Here is a 20052-nt window from a genome sequence, read left to right on the forward strand (position 1 = left end):
CAGGTCTCTTCACCTCCGAGTTGCTGGCTGCAAAACACTTTGGAATTTATACTCTCTAGCCAGGGTAGGTACCAAATACAGACCCTGATGTCTGCTGTGATTGTTCCCTCTATTTCCCAAATATGGTGTAGGAAAATCTGGGTTAAACTAGATGTAAAATGCTCTTTTCCAAATTACACACCATGTAAACGAGTGGAACTCCCACTTGCATCAACAGGAGTTATGTTCACCTAAGCAAAGCTGTAATTTGGTTCCTCCGATCCCAACTACTCATTTCTTTAGCAGCATCTTTTTAGAGAAAAATACTGGTTTGGAACACTGAATGGGAAGCTCACAGTCAAGATCAAACATATTTGAAAACATTAATTTCTCTCTAGTTCACAATCAGGCAGCTTATTTACATAAAAAGTGTAAAATGAGCAATGCACACATACAGGTTAAACAAAAAACAGAATAAAACCCAATTTAAACCACACAGCACATCCCTTACCACTTGAAAATCATCTAAAGTAGAACTGCATGATGAATCACCACAAAATTTCCATCTAAAAGAATGGACTTTTTTCCTATCTTCCTGTGAAACTCTGACTTTTTACCTCTGAAAGTGCTTTATTGAATCCTATAAACTATTTGCTTGGCAGAAAGCTCTATAAGTGAATCACCAATGATATAGAAAGGGGAAAAGACAATTGTAACATATGCAAAATACCAGAATGAACAGCTTTGGTGCTGCTCAAGTAGAATACATGCAAATGGATGAGGATTGCTGGTGCCACAGCACTCTGGTGATATGGAGACTCTGGGAAGCTTTCCAAGTGCAGTCTGATGTCCCCAGCCTGTCCTAAAAGAGGACAGAGCAGCCTGGGTGACACTCTAACACACTTCTGAGAGATATTACTTGAACAATGAGCTATTTGGGATATTGCTCTTTACAATTAACACAGAAGAGCAGTAATGGCCTGACCAAAGAACTGTAATGACTGGAAATAAAAAAAACAAACCAACAAACCAAGTGTTATACTGACCAAAATATGTTGTTTTAAAAGAAATTTGTTCTAGGATGAAGTTTCCAAGAAAGTGGAAAATATTCATGGGAGAAAGGCTTGCTTTTCATCGATGACCTTGAATGTCACTGCTGGTTACCCCTGGCAACAGCCAAAGAACAGCTGGGTTTCAATAAGAGGAAAATGCAAGGGAGAGCAAGGACCAACGTTGCCAGTGAGTTTAATTACCCACTTTCATGTTTGTATTAGTAATTGGTTTCTGGGGTGTTGGGTTTTTCTAATGTTTAATCCGTATGGATGGTAATGCCCCGTGCTACTGCTGCTCCTCATGGATGGGTGCCTGTTTTAAGGACAAGAGATGCTCTGGCAACTTCTGCTCTGCACAGGGCAGCTCCCCCCCTCCCCATTCCAACGTGTGTCACCTCTGGGAGTGGCTGCCAACCCCACTGTGCCATGATCTGCCTTCTCTCAGACACCAGATCTGACTGCTGGCCAGCACGCTGGAGAGCAGAGCAAAACACCTTGTCTTTCAGGGAAACAGCCAGGAATATATATCAGGAAACCCAGGCAGGGACTGATACCTGGCTTTCCTTTCTTGCCTTCAAGAAATAATCAAATTAATGATCCCATTTCCTGGCAAACCCAGAAACTCTATTAATTTTACTGATGAATCCTAATACGGCGATCGCTGCCAAGAATTTATTTCCGTGTTTGATGTGCGGTGAAGCCAATGTAATTTGAAAATTATAACATTGTAAGGTATGTAGTGACATAGGATTGATTAAAAACGCAATTTAAATGAATCACATGCTTAGTCCCCTGGAAAGATTAGTTATGGCCAGTAAAAAAAGAAAGAGATGAGACTGCAAACAACAAGGTCGTGGGTTGGAGGCAACTGAGCTTCCCCACGGTGGTTTCTCACTGTAATCCACACACACTGTGATGCCTTTAAATCCCTGTGCATGTTTGGGTATTTTTCTTGGATATGAGCAGAATAACATCTAGAGAAGGTGTTCAACCGATTTGCAATAAAATCTAACTCTTCCCATCACTAATTCTACACAGTTACAAGCCCACAAACATCTTGTTGATCTGCAATCTTCAAATTAATCAGCTTTAAGGAAAGCTGGACTTGTTTGCCCTAAACAATTCAGTCACGTGATTAAAAGGAAACAGGTGTAAGATGCAAGAGTCAGGGAAGAGATTCTACTTTGGGGTTTTGTTTGATCTGCAAAGCCAGCCACCTCATCTGTTGCATTCATTCTCCTTTAGGAAACATTAATCTGCACAGATGGTGAAACCTGGTAATCTCTGCTACCAGCTGCAGAGTGGAATTTTTAATGAAATGGGAATTTGAAGGTTTTCACAGAAAGCACTGGAATCACTCCTATTATTTCCCGTGATGCCCAAATTACTTTGACTGTTATTTGACATCTACTGTACTGTAAATATAACAGTCACAGCCCAAACACAACCATTTTGGAATGGCCTTTGTTGTTTGCCAAAGCCAGATGTTGAAAGCTTTCCAGTCAAAGAGAAATAAGTCATCCACCCTCAGCACATCCACTACAGAAAGCCTGAGAATTTATAACCTGCTATTTGGACACTTTATTTTACCTTTCTCTTAGATTTAAAATAATTTTACCATGTTTGTAAACTGAAGCGAAGCCAGAGATTAAACACAAAACAAGATTTGTAAAGAAATACGACACTTTGAAACCACACAGTCACCAACAGTTTTTCATCCTTGTGATGCAAAGATTTGGGCTGAAGAATGTACTCCAGCATGTAGATTTTTGGGAAAAAAAAAAAAACCAGACACCAGAAAGAAGCCTGATCTAGAAAGGGAATTGTAAAGTAACAGTTTGGAGTAGCATTCCTTACTAATACTAAGTCAACCTAGAACAAAGTATATGTATTGTTTAAAAGTCATAACAAGAGAGGGATAAATTTTATCTTGGAATTTAGGATAATAATCTGATTTCTTTATAAGCTTATGATAGCTTTCAGAATAGCAGCAATTTCTACCAGAGGATTCCTCTAGTACTTCTTTTTATACTACATGAGAATTCCAGTGCCACAAATCAGATTCACTGAGCAGGATTTTACACACGTGCAGGACAGGTGTGAGTCTTCATGATGAAAGCTGATGAATTTGCCTTTCTGCTGTGCAGTTCACTGCAACTTCACCATTAAGCAAGTCTTGCTTCAGGGATTGCAGTACTACAACCTACTATAGGGATAATTAATATATTTAAGGCAGAGGTTTGCATTTGTAAGGGAAATCACAAAGTGTGTGTAAGGGAGCAACCACAAATGGAAATTTAGTTTAAATTTAGAGAACATCCTGAATGAGCCATAATTCCAGTAAGAGACACATTCACAAATGTGAAGGCAGTAGGAAGTTTTCTGCCAGAAGGATCAAATCCTGTGCTAATCCCCAGGTAAGACAAAACTCTCTTCACTGGTGACATGCAGGAGAATAGAGAAATGAAACAAAACCAATAAAGGGAAAGAAATCATAAAATATACCCAGACACACTTTGTTATTTTTTATAAAAATAAACTTTTTTTTTTTTTTTTTTTTTTTTTTAAGAATTGATATCTAGGCTCCATTTCTGAGGAGTTTATTAAGGGCTTCTAAATGATCAGTGCCTGTCTGAAGGGTAGCAGAGTTCTAATTTGTTTCATGGTGAGGAAGGATAATGCAGAACACCTAATTTAGGAGCAGAGATCCAGGCTCTGCTTCTGCCTCACCATCACAGTTACCTCAGATATTGCAGGAAAACCACTGAGCTTCTGGGAATGAAAACTTATCTTGCCTTTCTGTGTCACAAAATAGATGAGTTCAGACAGGGATGAGAGTCAATATTGTTCATTTGACTTCAGTGACTTCAGAGGAAACCATTTCTGGTTTCATCCAGACCTGCTTTGTTCCCAGCAGACCTGACAGAAAAAAACAAGGACCAGGAGGTGCTTTGGAAATTAGACAAATTCAGGGCTAAATTCTGAAGTCTTTGCTATATTGATATGAATACAATCCTATTGTACAGCACTGTAAATATGGTGATGTGAGTGACTACGGATTTTACTCCAGAGGAAAGGGGACTTGGGACTTGTGTTTTACCTGCAGTTGCCTGGTGGTTAATCTGGTCAGAACCAAAAGCCCAGAAATTCACAAAATAACCCAAGGGTAAAGTAAATAGTTTTGAAAAGAACCAAGTAAATGATTTGTGTTATGTGTGTGCAGCCTCCATAGCAAAGGTGCCATCAAAGTGTTGGGTCAAATCAAATCAATCAGTTAAAGTGCTATAAAATATGAATGCAGAGGGACTAGATGAGATCTTGATGTGAATAATAAAATAGTCTATAAAGTACCTGAAATAAATCAATTTTCCTTTCATGCAGCAAATACAAAATGCAGTATATTTCATATTAACTGTGGCTGAAGTGAAAATCTATTCAGATGAAGATACAATATTAGAAGTCTAATCTAGTGAAGGACAACATTGCCTTAAGTGATCATTTACTTCACAGAAGTCTAAGAGTCAGAGTTTTAAAACTAATTCAGCCCTTGAGATGCAGATAAACACTTGAAGTGATTTTGAAAGACATAGACATATCCTGGCACTAAGTTCTGTTGATGAAAATGGGGTTCAGGACATTTGTAAATCTTCATTAGTTATGAAACTATGTTGAAAATATGGCCCCAGGAATCTTACAAAGGTTCCTCTGAAAATTCTGTAATGGAAATGGCTTTATGTTTCAGATTAAAAGAAGGGAATAGCTTTGTTTCTCCTCAAATAGTCTTTACTGTGATATTCATCCCTAGAGTACAGAAAATAATAGAATTTATGTTTTTAAATAAAATGAGCAAGAAACACTTTGGTGGAAAATGCAATAGGGGGAAAAAGCCCCACCAAATATCTTTCAACCCAAGAATTCCCACTAAAAGCATCTGGCTTTACTGACTGTCCATTAGAAAAGGATTCTTTTAGTTTTATATAATCCATAGGTCAAATTCATGCATGAAAAATGTAACAACTTTGAAAAAAAAAGAAAAAAAGGGAAAACGTGTTTACAAAACCAGTCTTGGTTAACTCAAAATGACTTAAAAATTAGAAAAATAAACATCCTACTCTATCTCTTCAAATCTGCTCTCTTTATTATTCTGAGTATATCTGAAAGTATACAATAGATGGCAAAAGCTACCTGATATGTTTACTTCATCATTACAAGACAACAGTAAATGGAGAACAGAGTTTGAGGATTAACCTTTGTGAGAAACAATCCAAATCAGCCTCTGAGAGCTTCTTTCCTAACCTGAAATGGGAACAAACAACTCATTCAATATGTTCACTATCACTGGCCTTAATTCCTGCTGTAAATGTGACACTTGAAATCCTCGGAGCGTCTTCAAATGACACCTGAGGATTTCCTGGGAAGACAGAAAATCCACACAAACAGTCAGTTACACATTTCCTTATTCAGGAACTGACATCTCTGCACTTCACCCTTTCTGCCCTGTGCAGACACAAGGGAATGTTTCCCTGGATGGTGCAGCACAACCCAGGGATGAGCAGTTACCTCGGGGTGTATTCCAGCCACCGCAGATGAAACACATTTTTCCTGTGTGTGTCTTTCCTTATGACACCAGTGTCTGCTCCAAGTCTGCCTTCCCAAGGAGTCAGCACAGACCAGTGCACACATCTGCAGGCATTTCCCAAGGAGCTGCCTTGACATGAACACTCTGGTCACCCCTCTGTGGGGCCAAGGAATGCCACTTCTCCCTCTTTAGCCTTAATTTCAGTGGTTCAGGATTTGCCCTAGATAAACTTAACAGGGCACAATGGATAAAGATATTCAAGGATAGATTTGTGTTTCAGTAATACTGGTGCAAATCCAGAATTATACTGGATTTGTATTTATCTGAGACAAGGATGTAATGTACACAGGGTTTTTTTTATACAATGCTAATGGGGTTTTTTTGTGTATAAATGAGTACATTTTCATTTTCCTCAAACACACTGCTCTTGTAGAAATGACTGAAGGACAAAACGAAAGAACCAACCACTACCTGGAACTGCCAACCTTTTCCTGACGATCACTTTATCTAGGAATTCTGTTTTACAGCATACAGCTTCAAGCTCAGCTAGTTACCAGACTTCCATTACTCCTTTCATATTTTGCTTTCACAGAAGATACTGCCTCAAGGTCTAATTTATAAATGAGAAAGACTATGCCGTAATTCTCAGCAATAAACAGCAAAAACGTCTTTGTGAACCACTGCAAAATACTAAATATTCTTTCCTTTAGACTGTAAGTTTCCTGCCATTGATATTCACAGGAAATTACAGTCTTCTGTGAGGGTTATTGGCCTCTGACTTATTTCTCTGTCATACAGTTTGTGCCAGCAGTTAACTATAGTATCACTTAAGTGTCTGACTTGCACAAATAGCCATGGTGGTATCTAACAACTATTATAAGTGCCAGTAAGTTGGGGCTGGAAAATAGTAAGTGCAGTTTTATTCACTGCATTTGATAGGAAGCCCCACAGAAATCAGCGCAAGTTGGAATAAAGAAAAATAAAGAAAAAGTTGCGTTAAGTTTTAAAGAAAAATACTCTTCAAGATCATATGGTTTAGTAAATTATTGTTGCTAAAAAAGGCTGTTTGGTTTTAGACAACTCATCATTACAAAAGCAGTGCTATTTGTGTAACAGAGATTCCCCAGCACTGAAAGTGTTGTGACTCATAAGATTCCTGCGTCTGTCCTCCTCCTTCAAGCAGCTAAATGTTCCAGCCTCAGGCATTCTTGTTAGGAAAACTTTGAAGTGCTGGGGAGAGTGGAGGTGAAGATACCACTGAAATGAAGAGAAGAAAAAAAAAACCAACCCAAATCAAAAACCCAACCAAGAAATGAAATCATGAAACACACAAAGGAAGTAGTAGCAGGAGCAAAGAAAGGAGTTGGGAATAAAGGGGGATTCTTGTGGGGTGGGAAGAGGAGGAAAGGACTATCATCAAGAACCTCCATAGCAATGTGAAGAAAGACATTTTGCTGCTTTTATCCCAAGCAATTACTCCGGAACTTATCTCCTGTTAAACCGTATGTGACACAAAGAAAGCCACCCACGCTATTAAAAAGGAGAAGGAAACATCTATTTGGTGAACAAAACTTCCCAGTCCTTCCAAGACAAGGCAAAAGCTTTTATTTAATGTTGTGGCTTGTTGAACACAGCTGACGTGTTGCCGAGCTTACAGTAAACAGCTTTTGGGGTTTTTCAAATGCCTCAGCTTTGCTTCAGCGTGTTTAATCACCTGCAAAAGCTGTTTATTGCCTTGTATACTTCCCCCATCATGACCATTATCCTTTAAGTATGAGGCTTTATGGTGAGTCTAAGCAGGCCCGGGTACAAGGCTGTGTGCAAGCACAGATGAAATAAATCCATATGAGGACTATAGACCATGAAAGTAGAAAGATAAGCCATAATAATGCAGGGCAATGATTTCACAGGCACTCCACCGATCCTTTAAAACTCACCCTTGTTTGCTGAGAGCCACGCTGGCAATCTTGTGAGCTGGAAAAGGAAGATGTATGCATTCAAAGAAAATTACCAGGGATCGGGAGAGACAAAGCCAGAAAGGCTCATAAAGGACATTTGTGTGTATTTGCCTTCTGAAGGCTTCAGCTGAGGTGCTTTAAAACAGCTGCAAACATAACAAAAAGTGCACAACACCGAGAAAGTATTTAAATGAGATATTGTGGTATAGAGCACTTCCTTTAGCAATAGAGAAGGACTACCTGCACTTGTAAAGAACCTTTTCTAAAAGCATAGCAAGACCAGGAGCAAGTAATCATGCCTTTTTAGAATAAAAGAGTAGTTTTTCTTCCTGCAACAGGCAGAGATAGAAAGATGTTGGAATTCAATGCAAATATCTTTAAAGTTATTTTGCAGGTATTTTTCCTTTGGTCAACTACATCATAATATCAAGGCAGGCAGCTTCTGGGCTGCTGCTGAGTTAGAGAACAGAGGCACAGAAAGGTGTCCAGTAAAACATCAAACAAAGCAATGGTACTGACACATCTCCCTATTGCATAAAAAGTCCAGTCTTGCTGCTCTTCTTGTCTTCTGTGTCGCCCTTTGTTAGAGAGAAGATGGGGAAGAAAAGCTTACGAAAAAAATGGAAAAATAAAGCTGCCATAAATTGTATACTGAATGCAAAGGCACGGGGCCAAACACATTTCTTTGTCTTTGATGTCCTGAAATATTTCTGCACATAAGGCGTTTTATAGCTATTGACAAGGTGGTTGCCAATTCCTACTCAGTACAAATTATGAATTTACTACTCCCTGAGTGGTTTTTTAAAAAAAATTATTTTCCTTTCAGTTAGAACTTTGGCCGTTGTGTGGCTTTTCCATGCCAGGAAAATTCTAGCACCTACCTTATTTTTCAACCAGGCTAATTCATTAAATTATGGTGTTTGACTCGGTAATAATTTTTTAACTTCCAGTGATTTCTCAAGCCCACATTTGGTGAGTTCTACTGTAGAAACATAGATTTAATAATTAAAAGATATAGCTTCACTGTGTTATGCTGGGTTTTTTTTATGCATTAAGCTATTTCCTGTTTCAACTGTTTGGCAAAAATCAAGGTTTTTTACTCCCTAGCAGTATTTATACTACTTAACATATCTACTAATTTCTCAGCTAGAACAAAGATTGTTTGATAACCCCTTCAAATAGTTTCCTTTGATTGCCAAAAGCCACTTCATTGAATGCAACAAGATTCTATGGTAAAGTACAATAAGCAAAATGTGGTTAATAAAAGATTAGGCCAGTGAGGTGTGTTGCATCCTCAGCTTCAAAAGGTTGTGAAGAAACTCAAAGCCATACAAAAGAGCCTCCAAAAGTTCTGAATTAAAACTTGCTTGCAAACAGCAACAGGCCAGAAAAAAATTCCCCGTGTACAGTCAGAGCAGAAATTGAGAAAGGAAAACCTTGTTAGTTAAAGCAAAAATATCACCACAGATTCTTTGCAGAAAAATGATGAAATATTCTGTAGGTAGGTAGGGCTCCTTGAGAAAACATAATTTGGGCAACTGTGGCATAAAAGGTCTAATCATTTTAATGTGTTACTTACTTTTAAGGATGCAGCATAAATATCAGTGTCTGATTCTGGTTCTTCACCTAAATGGAGGGACTTGGACTTTAAAATCAAATCCTGCAAGAGTCAAAGCCATAAGGCTTGTAATACAAGTTTATGTTGTGAAAGCTGCAAAACTAATTAAGCTTGATTTTTTAGAGAAAAAATGATATTAAGTATATTTAATGCAATGTCACTGTGCTTCTAAGATGATTGGTTGAATTAGTAAGATAAAAATTATGACTTTTGAAGCAAATAATGTTGCAGATGCTAAATAACTGCTTTAATTGTGAAGCCAGCAAGGGTTTCCATAAATTCCAATCTATTATGAAAAAATGTATTTCCAGTAACTGCTTTACCCTTTCACCTCATCAAATTCACTGAAAATTTGTCCAGCTGCCTTTCATTTACAATGCATTTACTCTGAGGTGTCAAAGACAGTCTGAATTGCTTTATATTCAAGAAATAAGAGGGAAATTAATTTCATTAAACTGCAGGCATCTAAAAGCTGAGTTTTCCTTACCAAGAAAAGCAGGCATTTCCTCAGGCTGTTCACAGATGCCTGTGTTAAAGCAGAGTTAAGCAGTTAATGTTTCTGGAGAGAAGTCAGGATTAAAGACAGAGTCGAGGCCGTGCTGGCTGACAGAGCTTTCTGGAGCTTTCCAGTCCAGCCTCCTGCTCCAAGCAGTCAGTCCTGCCTAAAGAAATCCAGGGCTTCAGCCAGCCCAGTCTCTCATGGATTTGGGGCTAAAAAGGAAAAAGAGGGTGTACCTTGCACACAGTCCCCGTTCAGACAAGTCTCACTGAGTTCATTTTAACAAAAGGGAGTTCTTACCTTTTTCCCCTGCCTTTTGCAGGCACTTGTGAGAGTGCCCCACAGATGCACACACAGCTGAGATGTTAAACTTTCAGTTGTGGTTAATGACATAATTAATTAATTAATTAATGTGGTTAAGAAAAGCAGACACAAGACCTTTGCCTAGTCAATGACTCATCTGTGTCCTGAAGCCACCAAAAAGCAGAGCCAGTGCAATTCCATTTTATCCAACTAACTGGGATTGCAATGTGCCCACGAGACTCAATCTATACGTTACAACCAAGTGCCAGCTTTCTGTCAAAACTGATCTACTGGACATGGACAAGTTTCTCCTGCACTTTTAAATCCACGAGCAGAAAATGCTCAAAAGTTAACCAATGAGTGCTCAGCTAATTTATACTCGTTGGCTACACAGAACCTCCTCTCCTTTCCTCCAAGCAATACTGGTAGTGTCATATTTGTTACTGTATCTTGCCAGCGAAATGAATTAAATTTATGACTTAACCAAGCATGAAATTATGTTTTCAATAATAATTCAATAAAAGCTGCATAAGCTGGGAACAATTACATATCTCATTGAAGAATCCTGTATCACCAAAGATGTCCATTTCAGTCATTAAATAAAGTGTGATTGCCCATCTATAGTGCACCAAGACAGAAAGCTGATAGCCCAGTTAGCTTCAATGAGCCAACAGAGGATGCAGGTCGTAAAGCTTATTGATTGGGCTCAAAATACCATAAAAAGCCAATGAAATGTAACTTTCATTTTGCAAAAAATTGCAAAATATATCTCTTTAATGCTTTGTGGCCTCTTGCTACCATGGCAGATCTTGAGATGAGAACTATCCTTCTCATTCTGGAATTGCTGCTCCAGTTTCCTTCTTGTTTGCAGCCAGTTTCTGTCTGCTCTAATTGGGTGCTGGCTCTCGTGCTCTTTACAGTAGTATCATTCTTTTTCACAGCATTTGATGTGCAGAGCTCCTTTCTCTCTCTGTCTTCTCCTGCTATTAAAAAAATGATTGCAGTCAGACTAACAGTAATGTTTATAAAGTTTGTTGTAATAATTTGACGTACTCCATATTTCACCTAGCACAGCTGGTTTATTCTCCCGTTACACACACCAGATGCTGTAATATTGTTCCTAATTTCTGTGTGGAGTGTTCAGTTAAAGGCTGCTGCTCATTTCAGCAGCACAGCTCCCTCTCTCCAGCCATCACCTCCATGCTGCTCACAGGGAAAGCACAGTCCCCGACCTCCTAAAGATAACAGATGGTATCTGGCACAGGCAGGAAGAAAACTCTAAGTGCTGGCTTTTTGCTCCTCCCAGTAGTTCTTCTTTTTAGGAATCTCTTCAGTACAGAGTTCACATCCCTTTCCTCATGATTAGTTATGCAGGGCACAACTGGGCACTAAAATGGTACAACATTACCAGACAAAGGATTTCAGATGTTGAAATGATGTGTGGTTTTACAGCTCAAGGGCTTTCAGGAAAAGACAAGTCTAAGTGGAGGAAAGGATATGAGCAAATTCCATTGGCCAAAATAATACATAATCCTTTAAATGAGATAATCAGATAGCCCAGAACTAGCTGAGAAAAGATACTGGATTGAGAATACCTAATCATTAGCAGCATTATCAGAGATTTGGGAATGAAACAGGTTTTTACCCAAAGAATGATGGACATGCAAGAGAAATACTTCCTGACTTGTGATCATTTCTGGGTTCTTATCCAGTGCCTTGTGGAAGTCTATTCAGAGCTGTGTTTCTGATTTTATATTTTTTGCTTCTTTTGTAGGGGATGAGGGGCAATCATCAGTGGTCCAGGCAGCCACACAGACAACATGACAGTCATTGGGAATGAAGGATTGGTCCTTTCATGAGGATATTATGCCTTCACTTGCAGAGGTGAGCATTCATCACGAAAATGGCTTCAGATTTCCTCCTGCTAAATAGCTTCTCCTCTTTCCTTGCAGTGTTTTGGGAGAGGAGGAACAGGAGGTCATAAAGCAGCTGGACACATATAAGCATCTTGGTGATATTTGCAGTGATATTCTAAGGGGAACTGAGCAAACCTTCATCTTCAAACGGCATTTAAAGAACATGACATTTGGAAAAATACCAGTCCATTCAAATATCCTGCTGTTTGGGCAGAGGTTTCCCCCAAACCATTGACACAAGTGCAGATGCCCACCATGGCTGGCTGAGCTCCAGGCCAGCTGTGCAGTGCCAACTCAGATATCCTGTTCTCACAATTTAACTCTGCTTGTTCTCTGAGCTTTGGTACTTTTGAGCAGATTCTCTCCTGCCCCTCTGGCCTGTGAGCCTTAACACAGAGCTGGGAGAGGATCTGAGCTGTGCCCTTGCTCAGTCCTTACAGGTGTCCTGGCACTGCAGTTTGCAGTGGTTCTCAGGAGGCTTTGTGATGCTTTACCTCCCTGACCGACATTTATCACAACTGTAAGGAAACAACACACCATGTGCTTCCTGCAAATGCTGCAGGATCTTCCAAAGGAAGTTTTTCTAGAAGGAAAACTCCTTGGGTGAGACACTCCTTGGGTATATTTGTTAAGATTTTTATCCAAGCAATGTTATATTCTCATTAGTTTATTAACTTGATTTTGCTTATGATGATGAGTCCTCAGTGCTGTATTCCCTGAAAAATATTGAAAATTATGCATTTCTGCTGGAGAAAACAGCAGCCAAACTCTGATGTGATGATGTTAACAGAGGAAATCTGTAGGATATGCAATTCCTTTCCTTAATGTGCATCTACCTGTGAAATTCCCTGCTTGTCATTTAAATCCTTGCCTTTGATAGCTCCTGCCTTTATAGACCCACACTGCTTTTAGAAAGTGCCTCTGACAAAAGATGCTGCATTATAATAGTAACAAACTGCTTTGGGAACAGTTTCCTACTTGCCCCACACTAACTCCAGTATCTCCTGGCCAGTTTCATTCTAGTTTTGACACAGAAGAAATCATTGTCAAAAAGTATTTTGTGAAAATTGGGTAGAAGCAAAGACCAAACCAACCTTGTACTGAGGACCAGGCAGGTAAAACTCAGGTATTACAGATTGCTGTTTTAGCAACTGGGCAGTCAGCAGGTGCATTTGCTGACACAAAGAACTTGGAAATAGCCACAGCATTTTCTGCCTTTGTCTTTTAATGGAGGGGATCTGTGCAGTAGTGAAGTGATAATGGGAGACAGAGGCTGTAAAGAAGCTAAAATGAGATTCTGTAGAAAACCAGGCTGCATTATTTCTTCTGTCTATGGAACACTTTGTGTTAACAGAAGACTTGTCACAAAGAGGCCTCTCAAAAAAAAAAAATCAAACAAGATACAGAAATCATTTAGGACCATTATGTGGCTACTTCAAGGACTTGGGACATTTGGGTTGTAAGGAATGGGTCAGTAGATGGCACAAAACTTTGCATGATAATAGAGGACTATTCCATATAAAACTGGCATGCATCCCTGTGCTTCCAAAGAATATTCTGCTGTAAATATATCTCTATAAAAGGAGCGTGGTGTAAGCACTATAAAAAGCCTGGATGCAACACCCATCTGGTCACGGGCAGAACAGTGGCTCACTCACATTGGGAAGATTTCAAATAGACAAGATAAAGTGCCAAAGTTTTAAGCCTAAAGTTGAGATTTAGAGGCATGGATTTCCTGCTGGTGGCTGATGAATCTGAGCATCTCTCCAACATCACTGCTTCTGCCCGTGCCAAATCCATCTTTGTAGTGAGGTTCTGAGCACGGAGCATTCACTGTGTCCCCAGGCAACATCAAGCCAGGAGACCTGTTTAACAGTGTTTCTGTGCTTCTAACTGTACATAGCCCCATATGTGTCAAACAGGGATTTACATCCCAATCCATCTTCAGGCTATGGAAACCACGGCAGCCTGGCCCTTTTAGTAACACACTGAAAGAAAAGATCACAAATGTGTATTTGCATCAAAAGCCTATGTCACTCAAAAGCAGCTATCAAAGTCCATCACATAAATAATTTGCTTTACAAAACCAAACACACAAATACATTTATTTGCAGGGGCTGTGATGACATCAAAAGTACATTTGTATGATTCAAAATAATTCGCATTTTAACCTTTTTTTTCTTTTTTTTTTTTCCCCCCAAAGGCTTCTTTGCTCAGCACATTTGAACACTATTTTGGGTAGAGGTCTTAAATAGCCCTACACAAAATAGGAGTAGATGAAATAACTTAGTTAAGGATAAATACTTAATTAAGGCAAAAAGGTATCTTCAAAGGAGCTTTCAAGTGCCACCTCAGCACAGCTGTGCTGCCACTGGCATAGCCCTGGAAGGTGCTGTGATTTAAAGTCATGTCTGTGATGAATTCCTTTGCACTCTTTGTGTGGCAGGGAAGGAGCACTGCAGAATCTGAGTGTATGGATTTAATACTATCAGCAGCAAATGATGATGTTGATATGCTGCTTCCAGCTGCTGGCTGGGGTACAGAAGAAAGGATACAGGAGTAAAGGGCAAACCCACTCCTTTTTACCTTTTAAACATTCCTTTACAAACACCCACGGTAAGCAAAGAGACACAATTTGTACTTATTAGCACTTGCCCACTCTTCTCCTTCCCCTTCCTCCTCATCCATTTGCCCAGAGAGTCTTTTTTGAGTCCTGATCTTTAGGCAACAGCTATAATGTGTATCCCAAATATATGTGGGGCAACAGGCCATATTACTGTGTTCTGTGCAACATCCTCTTCTGCTGAAAAGCTTCCCTGGGACAGGTGGCACTGAATTGTTAATAGGAGGGCAGTATGCACTCTTCTTCTATGCAAGTTTACAGGAGAAAATGTTTATTTTAATCATCTTCTTCACATTTTATATTTAAAATAACCTCTCCAGTGATTTCTGGTAGGGAAGTTTAACTTTATTCTCTCTTTTCAGCTTAAAGACTAAAATTTCCATTATCAGACCTAACTTGATAATTTGGGTCTGTTTGTTGCTCAGGGACAGAAGCAATAACTTGATAAAAAGGCTGGAGGTAAAACTGCTCGGTTATAATGGATTCAGTTCAAAGTTACATAACACAAACAAGAGTTACTGATTCAAACACTTACCTAAGTGACACAAGGATACCACACATCTAACAGGACTACCATGAGCTCTCCTTCCCTGTGGCTTTCTGAACAGGAACAACACATCCCAAATAAAACAAGGTACATGCCAAAGGATAATTTTATCTTCCCAATTTTCTCGCCAGGTCTATAACACCCTGTGGCATACAATGTCCCTTACATTAAGAACAGTTTCTTACCCCCAGTTTATGCACATTTTCCTCCTCTGCTCCAGAATCACCTGCTGATGGTTTCCCTCAGCCTGTTGGATGACACTCAGCTTAACTGCCCCCACTGCTCTACCATCCAGATCCCAGTTAGATGAGGAGCTGCTGATCCACAGATTTGTTTTTGATTATTAGATACAGTTCATTGACGACTGTTTTTCAGTTTTTTCCCTTAAGCTCCTTTCCAGAATCTAATCCTAAAATACGTAGTTTAATTCTTCTATCTATAAGCAAACTGTGCCTGCTTCAATTTTCAACCATCAGGGATTAACAGCACTGAGAGCAGAAACAATGAACTCACACTTCTCTCTAACACCAAGTTCTACTCAGAATTCTGAACAGCACATTTGAGTGCCAGGGCAATTTGTATCTCACCCTGGCAGCAGTTCCATTTATGTCACAGCAGAATTGACAAGTGCCTATTATACAGTACCAGCTCCAGCTGCCAGGCAGGCAGAAACCCCCACCAAATATCTGGTGATTGCTTGATTTAGCCAGTATGGATGAAAGGGAGAGTTACTAAAAAAAAAAAAAAAAAAAAAAAAGAAAACCTTTTCCCCAGCTTCCTTAATTTGTCAAGAACTGAGTCCCTGACAGCTCACCCTTCAGAGCTGCCAACAGCAATCCCTGTGCCTGCTGCCTGCAGAACTGTTGGGAAAGCTGGATCAGCACCTTGCTGCCACAAACGGACCTTCAGCCAAAGTGATCTCCTGCCTACATGGGCAGCAGACACCCAGCACACATTATAAAGTCTCTCTCCACACACACAAGTGCCCTAATCCACACTGTTACAGAATTCCAGAGCAATTTCAAACACAGGTGATGGCAGCCACTACAGCTATGGAGCTATTTAAAGTTCTGGATGTCACCTTCCTAAAGGACTGAGGACTGAACAGAACTGAACCAACATTTGCTTTCTGAAAAGGAAAAGAAGTCTCCAATATGTGTAAGTTGCAGCCTTTTGCCACTGAACTGCAAACCCAGACTTGTAAAATGTTGGTGCCAGGATTTACCAGTAGGAGAGGGATGTGGATCCTCATTATTTCTGGTTGGCATGGCAAGTGTTTTGCCACCAGATGAACTGGTGGCAGCTGAACAACCACCTTATGTGTGCCTGCACCTCCTCCAGATATCTTGATTTTGATTATATGATCCAGCTTCTGTGTACAAAATTACATGGAACATCCCCATTTATTACAGAGGGCTCTCAGTTAACAACATTTCTTTGACACTGTGCCAAAAATACCCACTTTCAAAAAAATATTACTGTATCTTACTAAGTTTCAATATGTTATACATTTATTAATGTTTGTAACAACAACAACAGAAAAGCTAAGAATGAATCATCCTTCTGAGACCAGGGAATGTGCTTTAACAGTGCGAAAATCCAAAATTATATTTAATTTAAAGCATGTGGTGTGAGGAGACTCGCACACCTTTGCTATAACAGCAGGATCAGTGTGAGGGGAAGAAATCTTCAGTCTTTTCATATCAGTGAGTACAGCCCCAAGTACAGAATCACGTGGAAACACAAGTAGCCTTCTACTTCTGCAAGGCTTGAAATAAATACCTAGGTTTATAAATAGACCCAAGTGCAGGATGAAATAAATCCAAATAAAAGCAATGCACAATGTCTATTAGAAGATAAAAATAGGGCATTAAGAACAATATTAACTCAGCTGTTTAGTAGTTGGAGGCCAGCTGCTGCTGCAGTCTTTTTTGGTTTTTTTGAAGTCTCATCATTAGGAACTGAAAACTGGAAAGCAACTTATTGAAATAAACATGAGGAGGGACAAAGAATGGACAAGACCTTTGGCTGGTATCACTTATCACAGCTTCAATAATCCCTCAGAGTCTTTACCCTTCTTTCTAATGGACTGACTGCCCAGTGTCCGTAACAGCAGAGCCCTTGGTGGTTGAGGTGACATCCACTGAATGCAATTCCAGGGTCAGCAAACCCACCTCTGCAAGGACACCATGGGCTGCTCTGAATTACTACAAAACTGCAGCTGAGAGATGGTCTAACATATAATTTGAAAGGTACTGCTGCCAAATTGAGAGCTCCAAACCAGGGTACAGTGAGCCTGTGGAGTCAGCCCCCCGAATCACTTCTGGCCAAGCCCAGGATCTCCCAAGAAGCTTCCCATGACAGACAAGTGAGCTTGTTTTATGACACTAGACATGGCTAAATGTCAAGCAGAGTAGTTACACTGGAGCAAAAAACTCTTTATGCTATGAAGAAGCTGTAGAAGTACATTCTTGTGTCCATTCAGGGCTCCTTCATGATTTCAGCGTTGCTCTGTTATCAAAGACAACCAGGAATTAAAAGCACATTGAGATGCACATCTGAGTCCTCACGTGTTCCAGACTGATTCAGTCTCAAGGGCAACTGAAGTGATAAGGAAAAAGAAGTTCCAACAGAGAGTAAATCTAGACCCTGAACATATATTTTCCCCTGTATCTGGTCTACTAACAGCAAAGTTTGCAAGTACTACTGAAATAGTCCTTAACATTGTTTTCCTGTTCTGAAGTCAATGATGAGGGTGAATAAACAAGTTAGCTTACCTGCTGCTTTCATTTCATGTTCACTTACTAACACATCTGAGAACGTGAAATACTGTAGAAGCATTAGAAACAATTACTTAAGCAGCAATGCATTTCATTTTTTATTCATTAAAGTTTTTGATGTTTGCATCAGACTTTTGACTTTCTAAAGCCACTCTAAATCAAAAATCATATTATTAAGCCCTCTAAAAATTTATCACAAGTCAGTTTACAGATGACATTGATGTCTTATTGCTATCCATTCCTCCTGGACCATTTCTAACAATTCATTTTTTATATTCCTGCAGTGCTGAAATATGGTTCACACCAGTATCTGTCCTTTTAGTAATCACCAAAGCAAAGCTTGGCAGTTGTCATATATTGCACTCTTGAGAAAAATGCTAGTAATACTCTGAATTGATTGAACAGCATGGAATCAGAGCTAGCTGGCAGAGAAACCATTTAACTGATTTCAATTCATAAATCTCTTCTATCCTGTTTTAGTTTAGAAGCTGCTAAATGTCGCCGTTATCTTGTGATGCACAGAACGAACCAATTATTTATAAAGATATTCATTTAAATAATACGTGATTGCATTCATTTATGTTCCATGTGAGCAGGCAGATGTATGGATCTTGCTGAGTAGCTTCCATTTATGCACACTGAGCTCTAGAACGTCTGTAACAGTCCTTGGCCAGCAGACATCGATTTATTTATTTCCCCAGAGGTCAACATCAGGTACAATGTCCTTCCTTGTCTTAAAAATAAAGTGATTTTTAAACAGAGTTTTACCTGCTTTAGGCCACAATTTAAGTCCTTGAGTGTGACCTAAAATGATTAGTAAGACACAGCGTCCCTGATGTGACAAGGTTTAATTAATTGGCAGGGATGCACTCACTGTCTAAAGCAAAAGCTGTTGCTTAACATGTTTTTAGGAGAAAAAAAAAATTATGGCCAGGAACTGTAATGTAGTTTTAAACAATCATGGAAATAGGGCTTTGAAATTAAGTCCACGGAAAACCAGGAGATCAAAGGCAGCTGGGCTACAGTAAGGCAGGGGACAAATTTTGGGGGAGCAAAGGCAGAGCTCTTGCCCTGGTGAACGGAGGAAGGAATTCCAGGAGAGGATTCGCTCAGTGGGAAGGGAGGGGGTTTGTTCATCCACCACAATCATCCATGACAGGCTGGAAATCCCTGGAGACTGAAACCCACAGTGCTTTCTGCCTAAATGTCACCAGACTACACTGGAAGTTATTCTGTTGTGCTGTCGCTGATTGCTTTGGTGCTCGTGTGAATCCAAAGCAAAAAGGCAAAGGAAGTCAAACGATGTCATTGTTTGTGACAGAGTGAAGGAGTGTGATTTGCAAATTAATAAGGCTTTGCATTGTTTATTAAAAAAGGGCTGTTTATCTGAAAGGGGCTGCATGCTAAATTCACTAAAATGGATAATCAAGAGACAAAGCTGGGCCTGAGAGAGAACTGAAACCTGGGGAGTTCCCTCCAAAGCAGCATTTCTTCTGGGGAATTTATCTGCATGTAAACTCATTAAGTATCTTGTGCTGAGATCCTGGATCTTGAAATCCAATTATCTCTATCAATGATGCTCAGCCTTCAGGACCTGAAGAGCCACTTTCTCAGGAAATGGAGAATCACACACACAAAATAACACAGCACAATTCAGAATAACATCTGATGGTGCTTGAATTGCAAATCGTGTGACCTGATACCGCCCTGCAGTTGTTGGACAGCATGTAAAGCAATATATTATTGCTCACTGAAACTTTACTGCTAAAAATTGGATCAAAGTGGTATAAATATTTGGCAAATTGCATTGCCATCCCTTTTGCTCCTGAATAGAATGGGGAAAATTTTCTTCTAAGCCTCAGACCAGAAGTAACTGTTAAGACACCTGATGTGTAACAGGCCACAGAGTGTGCCTTTCTCCCCTTGTAGGCTGTGGGGCAGGAAAACAGTGATGTTGTTCTTCATATTCTCCTGTCAGATCCTTCCTTTTCTTTAGGAAAAAGAAAACCATTACTATATTTCCAAGTGGTCTAAAAAATTGTAGGAAAGTCTCAATTTGGTTTACTAAAAGGCTTCCATTACTAACACTGAAATAAAATAAACTGTCCAAAGGAACAGGCTAGAAAGGTATGTGCTTAGGGTAGAAACTTTAGGTAGAAATTCTACAATGGAATGGCTTGGAACAGTTTTGGCCTGCC

The 20052-nt window shown here is 39.6% G+C and overlaps 1 protein-coding gene and 1 long non-coding RNA gene across 3 annotated transcripts in view; both read right to left on the reverse strand.

The window, feature by feature from the left end:
• Window positions 1-20052, reverse strand: part of CA10 (carbonic anhydrase 10) — a 186957-nt gene that overhangs the window by 90405 nt on the left and 76500 nt on the right. The gene's annotated exons all lie outside the window — the stretch shown is intronic.
• Window positions 4793-11708, reverse strand: LOC135424598 (uncharacterized). Its single transcript, XR_010435274.1, has 2 exons — window positions 9674-11708; window positions 4793-9228 (listed from the first exon to the last, which is right to left on the reverse strand). It is a non-coding gene; the product is annotated as an uncharacterized LOC135424598 (long non-coding RNA).

Source organism: Pseudopipra pipra, chromosome 19 (assembly GCF_036250125.1).
Source record: "Pseudopipra pipra isolate bDixPip1 chromosome 19, bDixPip1.hap1, whole genome shotgun sequence".
Classification (NCBI taxonomy): Eukaryota; Metazoa; Chordata; class Aves; order Passeriformes; family Pipridae; genus Pseudopipra; species Pseudopipra pipra.